This window comes from Ovis aries, chromosome 15 (assembly GCF_016772045.2).
Source record: "Ovis aries strain OAR_USU_Benz2616 breed Rambouillet chromosome 15, ARS-UI_Ramb_v3.0, whole genome shotgun sequence".
NCBI classification, from domain to species: Eukaryota; Metazoa; Chordata; class Mammalia; order Artiodactyla; family Bovidae; genus Ovis; species Ovis aries.
The window spans coordinates 81,026,680-81,040,196 of record NC_056068.1 but is presented as its reverse complement, the minus strand read 5'-3'; the positions used below and the strand labels follow the sequence as shown (position 1 = coordinate 81,040,196).

At 49.0% G+C, this 13,517-nt stretch overlaps 1 long non-coding RNA gene across 1 annotated transcript; it reads right to left on the bottom strand.

Moving 5' to 3' along the window:
* Positions 1-5,155: 5,155 nt before the first annotated feature.
* On the bottom strand, positions 5,156-6,769 carry LOC132657847 (uncharacterized). Its single transcript, XR_009596567.1, has 2 exons — positions 5,506-6,769; positions 5,156-5,431 (listed from the first exon to the last, which is right to left on the bottom strand). It is a non-coding gene; the product is annotated as an uncharacterized LOC132657847 (long non-coding RNA).
* Positions 6,770-13,517: the final 6,748 nt, after the last annotated feature.

The window sequence follows — 13,517 nt, the reverse complement described above, 5'->3', positions numbered from 1 at the left end:
CCTTGTCCATCACCAACTCCCGGAGTTCACTCAGACTCACGTCCATCGAGTCCGTGATGCCATCCAGCCATCTCATTCTCTGTCGTCCCCTTCTCCTCCTGCCCCCAATCCCTGCCAGCATCAGAGTCTTTTCCAATGAGTCAACTGTTCGCATGAGGTGGCCAAACTACTGGAGTTTCAGCCTTAGCATCACTCCTTCCAAAGAAATCCCAGGGCTGATCTCCTTCAGAATGGTTAAGGGCATAATGTTATGGCAAGGCAGGTGGTGGTTGATGCTTTTAAGTCTCCCACTGGATTAAGCCAGACAAAAGAGAGTGATTAAAGAAGAGTTTAGCAGACAACATTGTATCAACATCCACAATGAATGGTTTATACTGGAGGACCCCAGAGGAATTTTACACTCTGACGGCTTTCCTGTCAACAGTTTTACTGTGATGATTCCATTAACACTGTGAACTGTACCACTGAACATGGAAACACAAGTTCTTTCTACTTTGATCACTGAGAAGGTTTGAGTAAAATCTCTGACGTCTGTAGCCGGAATTTAGGTCACTGTGATGAGCGTTTTTACTCCTATTCTTGGCTCTGATCTCTCTTTTTTTCCTCCACTGTTCTTTTAATCTGTTATTTCGTGTTATTTTGTGCAAGCTGCTTGCTCAAACATTTTGGAGCCAAGTAGAGTAGAAAGATGACCAAAGAGTTTGCTTTACCCACAGGTTGGTGCATTAGACAATGAATTCACTTGATTCTCTGGGTCCCGCATCTCTCTAACCTCAGCTGAAGTAAGATTTCTCTCCCTGATCTTCAGCCATCTCAGATGCCCTTGGCCTCGTTTTCCTAACTCTATCTCTCCGCTTCTGTCTCTTTCTCCCTGTGCGTCTCACTGTGACTCTGTCTCTCTGTGTCTTGGAAGACCACCCGGACCCTCTGGTCCAAGCTGAGATGTTCCTCTCTGATCACTTGTCAGCCGGCACTTTCTTTTTCACGTCATTCATCGTTGTTTGGTGTCTGTCCTCCCGCTAGGCTATAATCCCTATGCAGAGCAAGTGGCGCCTGAAACATAGCGCTTGGACACACGATTCTTGTGAACACTTTAATAATTTTCTTCATCTCAGAACATTGTTAGCCATCAGTAACCTCCGAGGACTAGCTTGTTCCACTCCCCTCTTTTCACAAAGAATTGAGGCTCTAAGCGGTGAAATAATTTGCAAATGAGTCACAGCTGGCTATTGAGAACGTTCCTTTTCAGCCCAGCAATCTTCCCATGCATACACAACAGCTGGCCGTTGCCGTCAACAATTCACCCAAAAGGAGGTGAAAGGTTCCCTAAGAAAGAATGCGGTGTGGTCTGAAAGCCCTGGCTTCACAGTTTGGCAGCTCTGACTTCCTGTTTTCAGGAAAATCATGCCGCTTCAGCTCTGCCTTGTGAACTCTTCCCCTTCTAATCATAGTTATAAAACCTCGGCTGGGAGAAGCTGTACATAGACTGGCAGTTTTCAGACTATGTTCCAGGGACCCCATGAAGGAGATGAAGCTACTGGGCGTGGAGGCTGGTCCTTGCTTGTCAGGCTCTCTTACACATTCTGTGGACTAGTTTTCATGAAGTCCTGCATTGGAAAGTGAGGGTTCCACCGCTAAAATCACGTTTACAATCTGCAAATCTAATACAGTCCTCTAACTCGGAGAATTAGAATTAGGAAATGGGAGTCCAGAGAGGAGCATCAGTTTGCAAGAAGTTGAGGCGAGGATTCCACCTGAGTTCTCCCAACTCCCTGTGACTTGACCGAGGCACTTCTTTCTACACATGCACACATATACACTCACAAACACACACATACACATATATACATTCACATACACACTCACACACACATACACACTCACACATACACATAGGTACACAGTCACAAACACACACTAACACATATACACATTCACACACACATACACAGTCACAAACATACACAGTTATACAAACACTCATAAAGCACACACACAACTCACACATGCACATAGACAAGCTCACACACATACACACTCACACTCTCTCACACACATGCACCACATACCAGGTTTGTGAAATGAAGGGGAAGCTGGGACGGCAGCCTGGAGTGCTGCAGTCCTTGGGGTCACAAAGAGCTGGACACGACTGAACAGCAGCAGCATCCTACTGCCTGTGAGGTGGCCTAACCCTGCTCCCCAGGACCTTGGCTTTCTCCCTCTTTCCCGGCCCTCCTCAGCCGGGCCACCCCCGCCCCGGCCCCTGCCCCCCCCCCCCCCCCCCCCCCCCCCCCCCCCCCCGCCTCCCCCCCCACCACCCCTCGCCCCTCGCCCCCGGCTCGCTTCCTGGGGGAAGGGGTATGAGCGGGAGAGTTTGCCTCCCAAGCCCTCCTGCCGCAATGTGTGTGCCACCGCCCCTGTGTCTACCGAAAAGGCAGCTGGGCCAAACTGGCACAGCAAGAGGGGCCTAAGCGGCCGAGCCCACCAGGGGGACTCCCTGTTTCCGAGGCACACTGGCACAGGCACTGTTCTGCAAACACGAAGACTGAAGCTGAAAACCCAGAAAGGGCAATCCGTGGGTGCTGGAAAGAGAGAACTCAAAATCAGAGTAGGAGGTGTGCGGAAGCCTTGTGGCTTGGGGACTTTCTGCGCCAGATGCAGACCTCAGAGCAGGGGTTTGGGGTTTGAGGGGCTCTGGGAGGTCATCTCGGCCACTGGTCCTGAGTGCAGTGCTCATGGGGGTCAAGAAGGGCTGCCTGCACCTGTGGGTGAGGAAACCTCCACCCACACACCCATGAAAAATGACTAGGATGCCTGCCTCTTCCCCGAGGTCAGAGAACCTATGAACTGATCTGTGGCAACAGGCTTATGTTGACACAGGTGTGAGGTCCGAGATCACAGAGACTCAGAACCAAGCAATTAACACAAACACTGGTCCAGGGGTTGTAAGGCTTCAGCAGAGACAAAGTTAAGACCGTCTTGGAGGGGCAACTGAACAAACTGAGGCAAACCAGCCTCCCACAGCAAGCCCCGGTGGAAATGGAGCCCAGGAGTCACAAATGATAAACCGCACAGGGAAATAAGTCACCAAGAGGAAGCATCAGCAGGAGCAACATGTGGGCGAATGTACGTGCCGCGACCAGCACGGAACAGAATCTTCTTAAATTTTTCCAGTTGAAGATCACAGCCACGACTTTCAAGTTGAGGCAGGTTGGGACTGGATTGCAGACTCGTGCAGATGCTGGAAAGGAGCTCGGCACACCCTCTTATTTTACAGGTTGGGAAGCAGTGGCTCCGAGAGGGGAACTGACTTGCCCGTGGTCGCCAGCAGTTTAGATCAGAATGAGGAATAGAATCCAAGTCTCCAGATTTCTAACCCTGGGCTACTTTTACTGCCCCATGTTGCCCTAATTCACCAAGATAGAAATGGAAGGGACTTCCCTGGGGGCCTAGTGTTAAGAGTCCACCTGCCGGTGGAGGGGACACAAGTTCGAGCCCTGGTCCAGGAAGATTCCACACGCTGCAGTGCAACTGAGTCCACGCTCCCCAGAGTCCACGCTCTGCCTCTAAGCCCGTGGGCCCCAGCTGCTGAGTCCACGCTCCCCGGAGTCCACGCTCTGCCTCTAAGCCCGTGGGCCCCAGCTGCTGAGACCACGCTCCCCGGAGTCCATGCTCTGCCTCTAAGCCCGTGGGCCCCAGCTGCTGAGTCCACGCTCCCCGGAGTCCACGCTCTGCCTCTAAGCCCGTGGGCCCCAGCTGCTGAGTCCACGCTCCCCGGAGTCCATGCTCTGCCTCTAAGCCCGTGGGCCCCAGCTGCTGAGTCCACGCTCCCCGGAGTCCACGCTCTGCCTCTAAGCCCGTGGGCCCCAGCTGCTGAGTCCACGCTCCCCGGAGTCCACGCTCTGCCTCTAAGCCCGTGGGCCCCAGCTGCTGAGTCCACGCTCCCTGGAGTCCACACTCTGCCTCTGAGAGACACTGGCACAAGGAGAAGCCATAGCCACAACCAGAGGAGGTCCATGCACGGCAGTAGAGACCCAGAGTGGTCGAAGATTTAAAGATATATAAATAAATAAATAACAAACTAAAATCCTAGTTTTAAGAGAAGACCAGGAGGAAAGGAGGGCAGAAAGGCCTACTTAAGACCGCGGAAGGGAATTCTCTGGTGGCCCAGTGGTTAGGATGATGCCACACTTCTGCTGCAGTGGGCGCAAGCTCAATCCCTGGTTGGGGAACTAAGATCCCTCATGAAATACAGAGAGAGAGAGAGAGAGAGAAAAAAAAAAAAAAAGACCCAGGAAAACCCCAAATCAGGGCTCTGACCTATATTAGCAAAACTCGAGTTTGGTGTTTTCATAAAGAGAATTTTTCAATACGCCCCTCCTATCTCCACTTTGCATTATGCTGACCTTTCTTTCCTGCTCCCCCCTCCATTCTTCCCCTATTTTCCTTAGTCCTTCTCTTGACTGTCAGCTGGTGGACCTGTTATCAGATGGGGCAAGTCAGCTCTGTGATCCTGGCTCCTTCTTGCTCAACCTCTGCCCCACCCTCTGGGCAAGCCCTCCTCTCATACTGTGTAGGAGGGTTCAGTTCAGTTCAGTCGCTCAGTCGTGTCTGACTCTTTGCGACCCCGTGAATCGCAGCACGCCAGGCCTCCCTGTCTATCACCAACTCCCGGAGGTCACTCAGACTCGCGTCCATAGAGTCCGTGATGCCATCCCGCCATCTCCTCCTCGGTCGCCCCCTTCTCCTCCTGCCCCCGATCCCTCCCAGCATCAGCGTCTTTCCCAGTGGGTCAGCGCTTCACAAGTGAGGACCAAGCACCTCCAGGCCCCTCCACTAGATGCAGGCACTTGGCAGGGATGGGGACCGAGGCGGGTATGGAGACAGGTGTGCGTCCAGTCCTGCAGGATCCGAGCTTTACGTACCAGATCAGATATGAATAAGACAGAAGCTCATACAGGGACATCCCCTCTGGGCTCTTATAATTCATGCGTTACACAAGACATTAGGCTTACACTCTCCCCAACTCACTAAGATACAATTATAGACCAGAAAGCCAAAGTAAACTTTGCAATGAGAAATATAAGCAGTACAAGCTAGGCTGAGTGAGTGCTCAAAGATACTGACGCAAATCAAAACAAAAATCCTATAATCATTTGGCTTCAGCTTGAAAACTCATTCTCAACCACTCAGTAACCCTACAATGCATTGCAATGTACATTCAGTTCAGTTCAGCTCAGTCGTTCAGTCGTGTCTGACTCTTTGCGACCCCATGAATCGCAGCACGCCAGGCCTCCCTGTCCATCACCAACTCCCGGAGTTCACTCAGATTCACATCCATCGTTTCAGTGATGCCATCCAGCCATCTCATCCTCTGTCGTCCTCTTCTAGGTACAGACAAATACTGTTTGATTCCACTTGTACGACATACCTAGAAGAGTAAAATTCATAGAATCAGAAAGTATATGTGTGTGTGTGTGTGTGTGTGTGTGCGTGCGCACGCACCTGTGTGTTAGTTGCTGTCATGTTTGACTCTTTGTCACACTATGGACTGTAGCCCGCCAGACTCTTCTGTCCATGAAATTCTCCAGACAAGAATACTGGAGTGGGTTGTCGTTCCCATCTCCAGGGGATCTTCCCAACCCAGGGATCGAACCTGGGTCTCCTGCATTGCAGACAGATTGCTTACTGTCTGAACCACCAGGGAAGCCCAGAGTGAGAAAGTACGTTGGTAGGTGTCAGAGTCCGGGGGTGGAGTGGTGAGGGGAAATGGGGTGTTGGTGTTTAATGCTGACAGAGTTTCAGTTCAGAAGGGTGAAGATTCAGGAGATGGATGGGGAAGAGAGCTGCATAGCAAAGTAGGAAGTGAACGGACTTAGTGCCACTGAATTGTACAGTTAAATGTGGCTAACATAGAATGTTTTAAGTGACTATTATCACAATAAAAATTTTTTAAAAGATCTGATTTACCAGAGAAATGTTCTCAAAGTATTAGCAGCTTTGTTGGCTTTATTCACTTGTTTATTCTTCCAGTGGTAACATATATTGATTAGGCTTTTGCTGTGTACCACATATAGCATTCGCCTTGAGTAATACAGTGACGGACGGATAAAAACCAGTCTCTTCCCATAAGGAGCTTACAGTTTACTAGCAAGTGAAAGTGCTGATTCTCAGTCTTGTCCAACTCTTTGTGACCCCATGGACTGTAGCTGGCAGTCTCCTCTGTCCACGGAATTCTCCAAGCAAGGATACTGGAATGGGCTGCCAGGGGATCTCCTTGACCCAGGGACTGAACGTGGGTCTCCTACACTGCAAGCAGGTTCTTTACCATCTGAGATACCAGGGAAGTCCACAGTTTAAGCTAGAGGAGAGAACAAAACATACATTCAAATAGTGATAAATGCAAGGGATGCTGTGGGGCATCGAGAGGAACAATATAATATTCATTAATCAGTCAGTTCAGTCGCTCAGTTGTGTCCAATTCTTTGCGACCCCATGGATGCAGCATGCCAGGCCTCCCTGTCCATCACCAGCTCCTGGAGTTTACTCAGACACATGTCCCTCGAGTCAGTGATGCCATCCAGCCATCTCATCCTCTGTCATCCCCTTCTCCTGCCTTCAATCTTTCCCACCATCAGGGTCTTTCCCAGTGAGTCAGTTCTTCACATCAGTTGGGCAAAGTATTGGAGTTTCAGCTTCACCATCAGTCCTTCCAATGAATATTCAGGACTGATTTCCTTTAGGATGGACTGGTTGGATCTCCTTGAAGTCCAAGGGACCCTCAAATGTCTTCTCCAATACAACAGTTCAAAAGCATCAATTCCTCAGTGCTCAGCTTTCTTTATAGTCCAACTCTCACATCCATACATGACTACTGGAAAAACTATAGCCTTGACTAGACGGACCTTTGTTGGCCAAGTAATGTCTCTGCTTTTTCATATGCTGTCTAGGTTGGTCCTGGCTTTTCTTCCAGGGAGCAAGTGCTTTTTCATTAACCCTCTGCCTTCATTAGTGTTCCCGTGGAGGTACAATCTCGGTGCAGCAAATGTCAGAAGAAGGAGATAAGGCAGCGGAGAGACAAAGCAAATCAAGGGGTGAGTCTGATCTCAGCAAGGCAGCCGTGAGCAGTGGCAGGAAGTGCGATCTTAACTCCCTGCCCAGGAATTGAACCTGGGGAGCCCATGCCTCCCTTGCAGCTCAGTCGGTAAAGAATCTGCCTGCAGTGCAGGAGACCCAGGTTTGATCCCTGGGTCAGAAAGATCCCCTGGAGAAGGAAATGGCGGCCCACTCCAGTATCCTTGCCTGGAGAATTCCATGGACACAGGAGACTGGTGGGCTGCAGTCCATGGGGTCGAGAAGAGTCAGGCACCACTGAGCGACTAACACTTACTTAGCCTGGATGAAAACCCAGAATCTTAGCCACCAGACCAGCAGGAGGCTAGAACTTATTTTCTCCTGGATCTCTGCCCCCAGGGAAAAATGCATCTATCACAGAGGCAGAAACTGTAAACTGTTAGAAATATACCATAACAACAAATGGGAGAGCGCACAGAGAAATGGTTTGTTTAGCTGAGACAGAAGCAAGGCAGAGATATACACCCAGAGAGAAAGAGTGTGGGTGTCCCCCAGTGAGGAGTGCAGTAAAGAGGCGGCTACGTCACTTTCATAGGTCAGTTCTTCTGGGCCTTTGTTTACTGTTAGCCAATTATCTGGATTCTCTTTCCACGCTGACCTACCCGGGACCCTCCCCTGGGTGTGCACAAACTCCCCAGCCAAGACAGATCTTGGAGTGAAAACTTCCGGGAGGAGCAAGGCTCATCATGGCCTGGTGTTATCCCCTGACGTTAGACCCACAAGGAGCCTTTCTGCACAAGTGTAGCATCTCCTTTTCCCAAAAGGGGCAGGGAGTGGAGATCCCTTAACCCTTTACTCAGACAGGGTTTGTGCCTCTTTGTCCTTGCTGTGACTATCGCCGTGACTATTAACGTAAAGTGTTGGCAAGAGATGAAGACTAGCTAATTACCCTGTGTCTGTCACTTCCCTTTCAGAGGGCAAGCAGGAGGCTGATTGTCAATGCCTTAATGGGACCCCGCCTAACTCTTGTCTCAGGAAATGCTAACAGCTGCAAGTATCCAGGCTGAAGTCCCCATCTGCACACCCCATGAAATGTGGACAGGAGGCCAGCTGCAAATGTCTGATCGGGAGCCCATCTATCTCCTGACTCAGATTCCTGAGCTGATCACAGTCTGAGGAAAGACACAGACAGTTGCTGAGTCATGTATGTGTCTGCCGGGAGCCGCCATGGGAGATCCCACCCATGACAAGGTCATGTGGAAGAGAACTGTTAAGCAAGTCTTCAGAACTCAACGGGCTCCCTAGGCTTTCTTGAGCATCTGCCCCCAAAACCAGAATCTGTCTGTTTTACTATTTCATGACTTTCACTAACTCCTCTGACATTAACAGGGGGCTAACCTTGATCACCTTTCTCTGGAGAAAATCAACTTACAGCTATAGCTAATAAGTCTCCTGGACATAAGAAGAATATTTCCAATCAAAACCCCTATGTTAGCATTTTAGTTTGCTTGGCAGATATATCCAGACTCTTGCAGCTACACATATGATTATTTCTATCCTCCCAACTGTGAGAGGCACAGAAAGCCTAAAACATAGAGCCTTTCAAAGAGTTAAAAGTTATTAGAGTAGTGTTAATGTAGGATTTCATTATTGGGCCAATGCTTGTTGCTAAGTTCCCATGTCTCTTATCCACTCTGCACCTGGGAGTGCATTAGTTAACATAGTTGAAAAGTAAGAAAAACAAGTGTAGCCTTGAAATTAACCACATCAGACTTTTGAGCTAATTGGTTCTTTCTTGTAATTTACTGCACCTTTACTCCGTGAGAAATGTAGCTTGTTTAATACTTTTTGAGGCTGATATAGATTAGAAATATAAGAAAAAACATTTCAGGGGAAAATAAGTCTTCTGGTTGAGAAGCGTTTATCAAAAGAGGGTTATAAAATGTTCTCAGGCCTCCAAGGCCAAAAGATAATGTACACAATATTGTTTATGAGAAAGGTTTGCAGAAAAATCCTGGTTTCGATAAAGGCGAAACAGATGTAATGTTTGGGCTGACTCTGTATGACTTTGCATCTTTCATTTCCCTCTATGTACAAGTAAAGGTATAAAAGACCCTTTTGAAAACAAAAACAATGGGCCTCGCTTGAAGAAGCTTGGTCACCCCGTGTTTTTCTTTTTTTCTCTTTTTTTCTCTCTTACTTTCTTTTTTCAGGCTGATCCCTTGGAGCACAGAGGCTCCCTGCGTTCACTTATCTGCCCGGGTTTCTAAGACCTGAACGGGAAGACGTTCTGCGTCTTCACTCCCTCGGGAGACCGGGAAGGCACCTGTGGCCTCCATGAACAGGGCAAACTTCTTGTCTCGAAGTTTTATTGGCTTTCTATGTAAACCAAGGAATATCAGCCTCTTTCTCTCCTCTATTTTCTCATCTACAATATTCTTTCCTTATTTCTCTCTCTGAATCATCTGCCGATGCCGTTTTTCCTTCAGGTTCCCCTGGATCCTGCGGGGGCTGGACTCCAGCGTGTGTCTTCCGACAGAGCCTAGGAAACCACCAGTCTTCACCATGGTCCGCTGGAGGGAGAAAGGAGGAACAGCTCACGCGCCCAACTCCTCCTGCCTGTCCGTGTTCACTAGTGCAGAATCCTCTGTATTTCTGGGTTGTGTTCTCCAGCATCCTCTGACCAACTACTGGCGGAGCCATGGCCCACATCTGGTGGCTTGGGGCTTCACTTGAGTTCAAAAGTGAGGAAGGAGCCAAAGTCTTTTCGGATTCAGTCATGTTTATTATTTTTTTAAAATATGTATTTATCTGCTTCCGGCTGTCCCAGGTCTTTGTAGCTGCTCTTGGACTTTCTCTAGCTGCGGTAGGTGGGAGCGGCTCTCCAGCTGTGGCGCCTGAGTTTCTCTCCCTGTGCTCACCAGCTCTAGAGTTCACGGGCTCAGCAGCTGTGGTCACGGGCTCAGTTGTCCCACGGCCTGTGACATCTTCCTGGACCAGTGACTGAACCCAGGTCCCCTGCATTGGCAGGTGGAGTCTTAAATGCTGGACCACAGAGAAGTCCTTCACAGTGTTTAGAGTCTCCAGACACAATAGGGTATTCAGTCAAATTCGGATGTCATTTATTGTTTTTTAAGTAATTTATTTATCTGGCCACGTGGCTTGTGGGATCTTCATTCCCCGACCAGAGATCGAAGCCCACCCAGGCTTATGGCAGTGAAAGCACCAGGTCTTAACCCCTGGACTGCCAGTGAACTCCCAAATTTGAATGTGAGACAAATAGTGAATGTTTTCCTTAGTATAAGTATGCCCCCAATGTTGCACAAGACAAACGTCTACTAAAAAATTACTTGTTGTTTTCCTGAAATTTAAATGCAATTGGACATCTTGTATTTTCATCTGCTAAGTCATGCAACCTTCCTCTCGTGGGGCGGGTGGAGGCCACGGCAGAGTCTGGACCCCCTCCTGGGAGAGGTCGAGTGCCCGTACAGGTGATGGATTGGACGGCCACTCAGCACTCTTCACAGGGGAAGCAGTGGAGGGCTGGGGTGGCTGATGCAGCTGGAGATATCTAGAGAGGCAATAAATTCACCTGGTACAACCTAAGCCTGTGGGTTCCGGAGGCCTTTAGAAGGAAATCACATTTAAACTGAAATATTAAGGACCGGCAAGAATCCGCCTGGATAATTTGTGGAGTAGTTCCATCTGAATAAACAGCATCCACTGTCCATCCAGTCCATCCTAAAGGAGATCAGTCCTGGGTGTTCACTGGAAGGACTGATGCTGAAGCTGAAACTCCAATATTTTGGCCACCTCATGCGAAGAACTGACTCACTGGAAAAACCCTGATGCTGGGAGAGATTGGGGGCAGGAGGAGAAGGGGACGACAGAGGATGAGATGGTTGGATGGCATCACCGACTCAGAGGACTTGAGTTTGAGTAAACTCTGGGAGTTGGTGATGGACAGGGAGGCCTGGCGTGCTGCAGTCCATGGGGTTGCAAAGAGTCGGACATGGTTGAGTGACTGAACTGAGTTGAACTGAAGCTCACCAAGTACCCTATCCATCCTGATGCTTGCCCTGGAAATCCCTGAAATTCCCCACAATCAAGGGATGAAGGAAGCTTCTAGGACTCTTGCATTGAGCATAGCCTGTATCCATCCTCATTTTGTCATTTAAACAGGATAGAAATAGTCACCCCCTCCAGGACCTCCAGGCTGGCGAGTATGTAAATCAGCCACCTTCTCTCGCTTGCATCTGGAATATAGCATTGCTGCCAAGATGGCCGCAGCACAGAAGTGCGACCTCAGCCACAGAGGTCACAAAGACAGTTTGGGCTCAGCTGAAGCAACAGCTTTTTAAGAATCAGAGCCGTCCAGAGACAGTAGGTAGGGAGCCACCCTGCCATGGAACATCCAAGCCAAGGGAGGATGGCCAGTTTGCAAGACAGTCCGGGAGGACGCTGAAGCCTTGGGCTGAGAGCGCCTGTCCCTTCCAATCATGAGACTCCATAATTCTTGTTTCTAAATTAGATGTCAGTAAGCTATGGAGCCCAGGAAAAACCCAGCGTCCGCCTCTTTCTGTAGAGACTTATTGGAACACAGGCATGCTATACAGTTAGTATCATCCACACGTAGCTCGCACTCTGATGGCAGAGTTGAGCACTCATCACAGACGCTGTTTGGCTGCAAAGCCTAAGACATTCACTAGCTGGTGGCCAATTATAGGAAAAGCTTGTGAACGTCGTTCTAAGAGACTCCTGGGATGAAGCCTTTGATAAAGCCTCCAATTATCTCCGACCTACCTGTGCCGTTTATCTGTATGGCAAGGCTGCTAGACTGCTTTCCTTAAAGATACGCGTGTGTTTGTTCAGGATATTAACAAAAAATATTCAGGGGCTCCCTCTGAGTCAGTGTAACTTCCCGACCAGTGCTATCAAATGGATCGAGAGAAAAAAAGGCTCCTGAGGTGCTCCAACATGGCTTTCCTTCCCTCCCCTCCTGCGAGAGTTGAGCTGCAGAGTCAGCGTGAAGACTGCAGCAACAAGCTCGGCAGAGCTGAAAGCTGATACACACGGAGCTCCTAGCTGGGTTGTGCAGAGCTTTACATGGAGAGTTTCAGTCAATCCTCTTAACAACTTCATCTACTGCTTAGAAGGACGTCACAGTTGAGGACATGGAGGCTTAGGGAGACTCCAGAACTTGCCCTGAGTCACCTATGGAGGCAGGATGCTGCTTCTATTTCAATGCTGAAACCTCTATTTCGTATATACATATGTCAGTCTAGCTGTTGAGATATTTTGAGTGACTGTACAAAGCACAACAAAGTCTAGAGACTGAATAGACTCACAGCCCAGCCCATGCGCTTAATCTCATATTTAGATCACAGAAAAGTAGTCACGACAATGGGAATATTTCATTGGAAGATCCAAAGCTCCCGATTCTGCATAATTCCACGATGGCAGAACCACCTCCCCTAACTCACTTGTTTTCATGGTTATTTCAAACAGAAAGAAAAATGGTGGCGATTTTCACTTCATCTCTGCTCGACGTCTGTCTGAAGACCCTGCAGCTAAAGAGGGAAGGACTGAATACTAGATGGGGTTTGTATTATCCAAAAATAAAACAAATACAGAAATATGGACTCCTGCCAGCAGTTAACCCAGAGCGGCCAGATGCCACCCAGTCACTTCTTTTGGTCAAATCTTCCTCCAAGAGGGAATTACATGACAGGAAAGACTCTGGGACTAAGAAACAAGAGCGTGAGAGGAATCCCAGGTGTTTCTGACCCTGCGGTGGACAAGCTCTCTGTTTGTCTTCAGCTGAATGCGAATGCAAGAGGCGCTCTTCATATTAGACTGGTGTTATTAGGAAACCTGAAAACTGATCGGAGAGGGAGTAAGGCTGGTCTTAACTGCTCAGTCCAGTGGAGCTTAGCTTCAGTTCAGTTCAGTTTAGTTCAGTTCAGTCGCTCAGTCGTGTCTGACTCTTTGCAACCTCATGGCTGCAGCAGGCCAGGCCTCCCTGTCCATCACCAACACCCGGAGTTTACTCAAACTCGTGTCCATTGAGTCAGTGATGCCATCCAACCATCTCATCCTCCGTCGTCCCCTTCTCCCGCCTTCAATTTTTCCCAGCATCCGGGTCTTTTCAAATGAGTCAGTTCTTCGCAGCAGGTGGCCAAAGTATTGGAGCTTCAGCTTCAGCATCAGTCCTTCCAGTGAATATTCAGGACTGATTTCCTTTAGGATGGACTGGTTGGATCCTTAGCTTGGATCTTAGCTTGGAGGGTAGAAAAAAAGGAAGGAGTGATTCCCAGGGCTCATCTGGTCAGCTAGACTCTTAAAAGAGCGTTAAGTTTGACCTTGGCTACTCCAAAAATGGCATGTACAAAGGGTACTGATGAATAGATGCTCAGTAAATGCTTGCTTAAGGGGCGGATGAA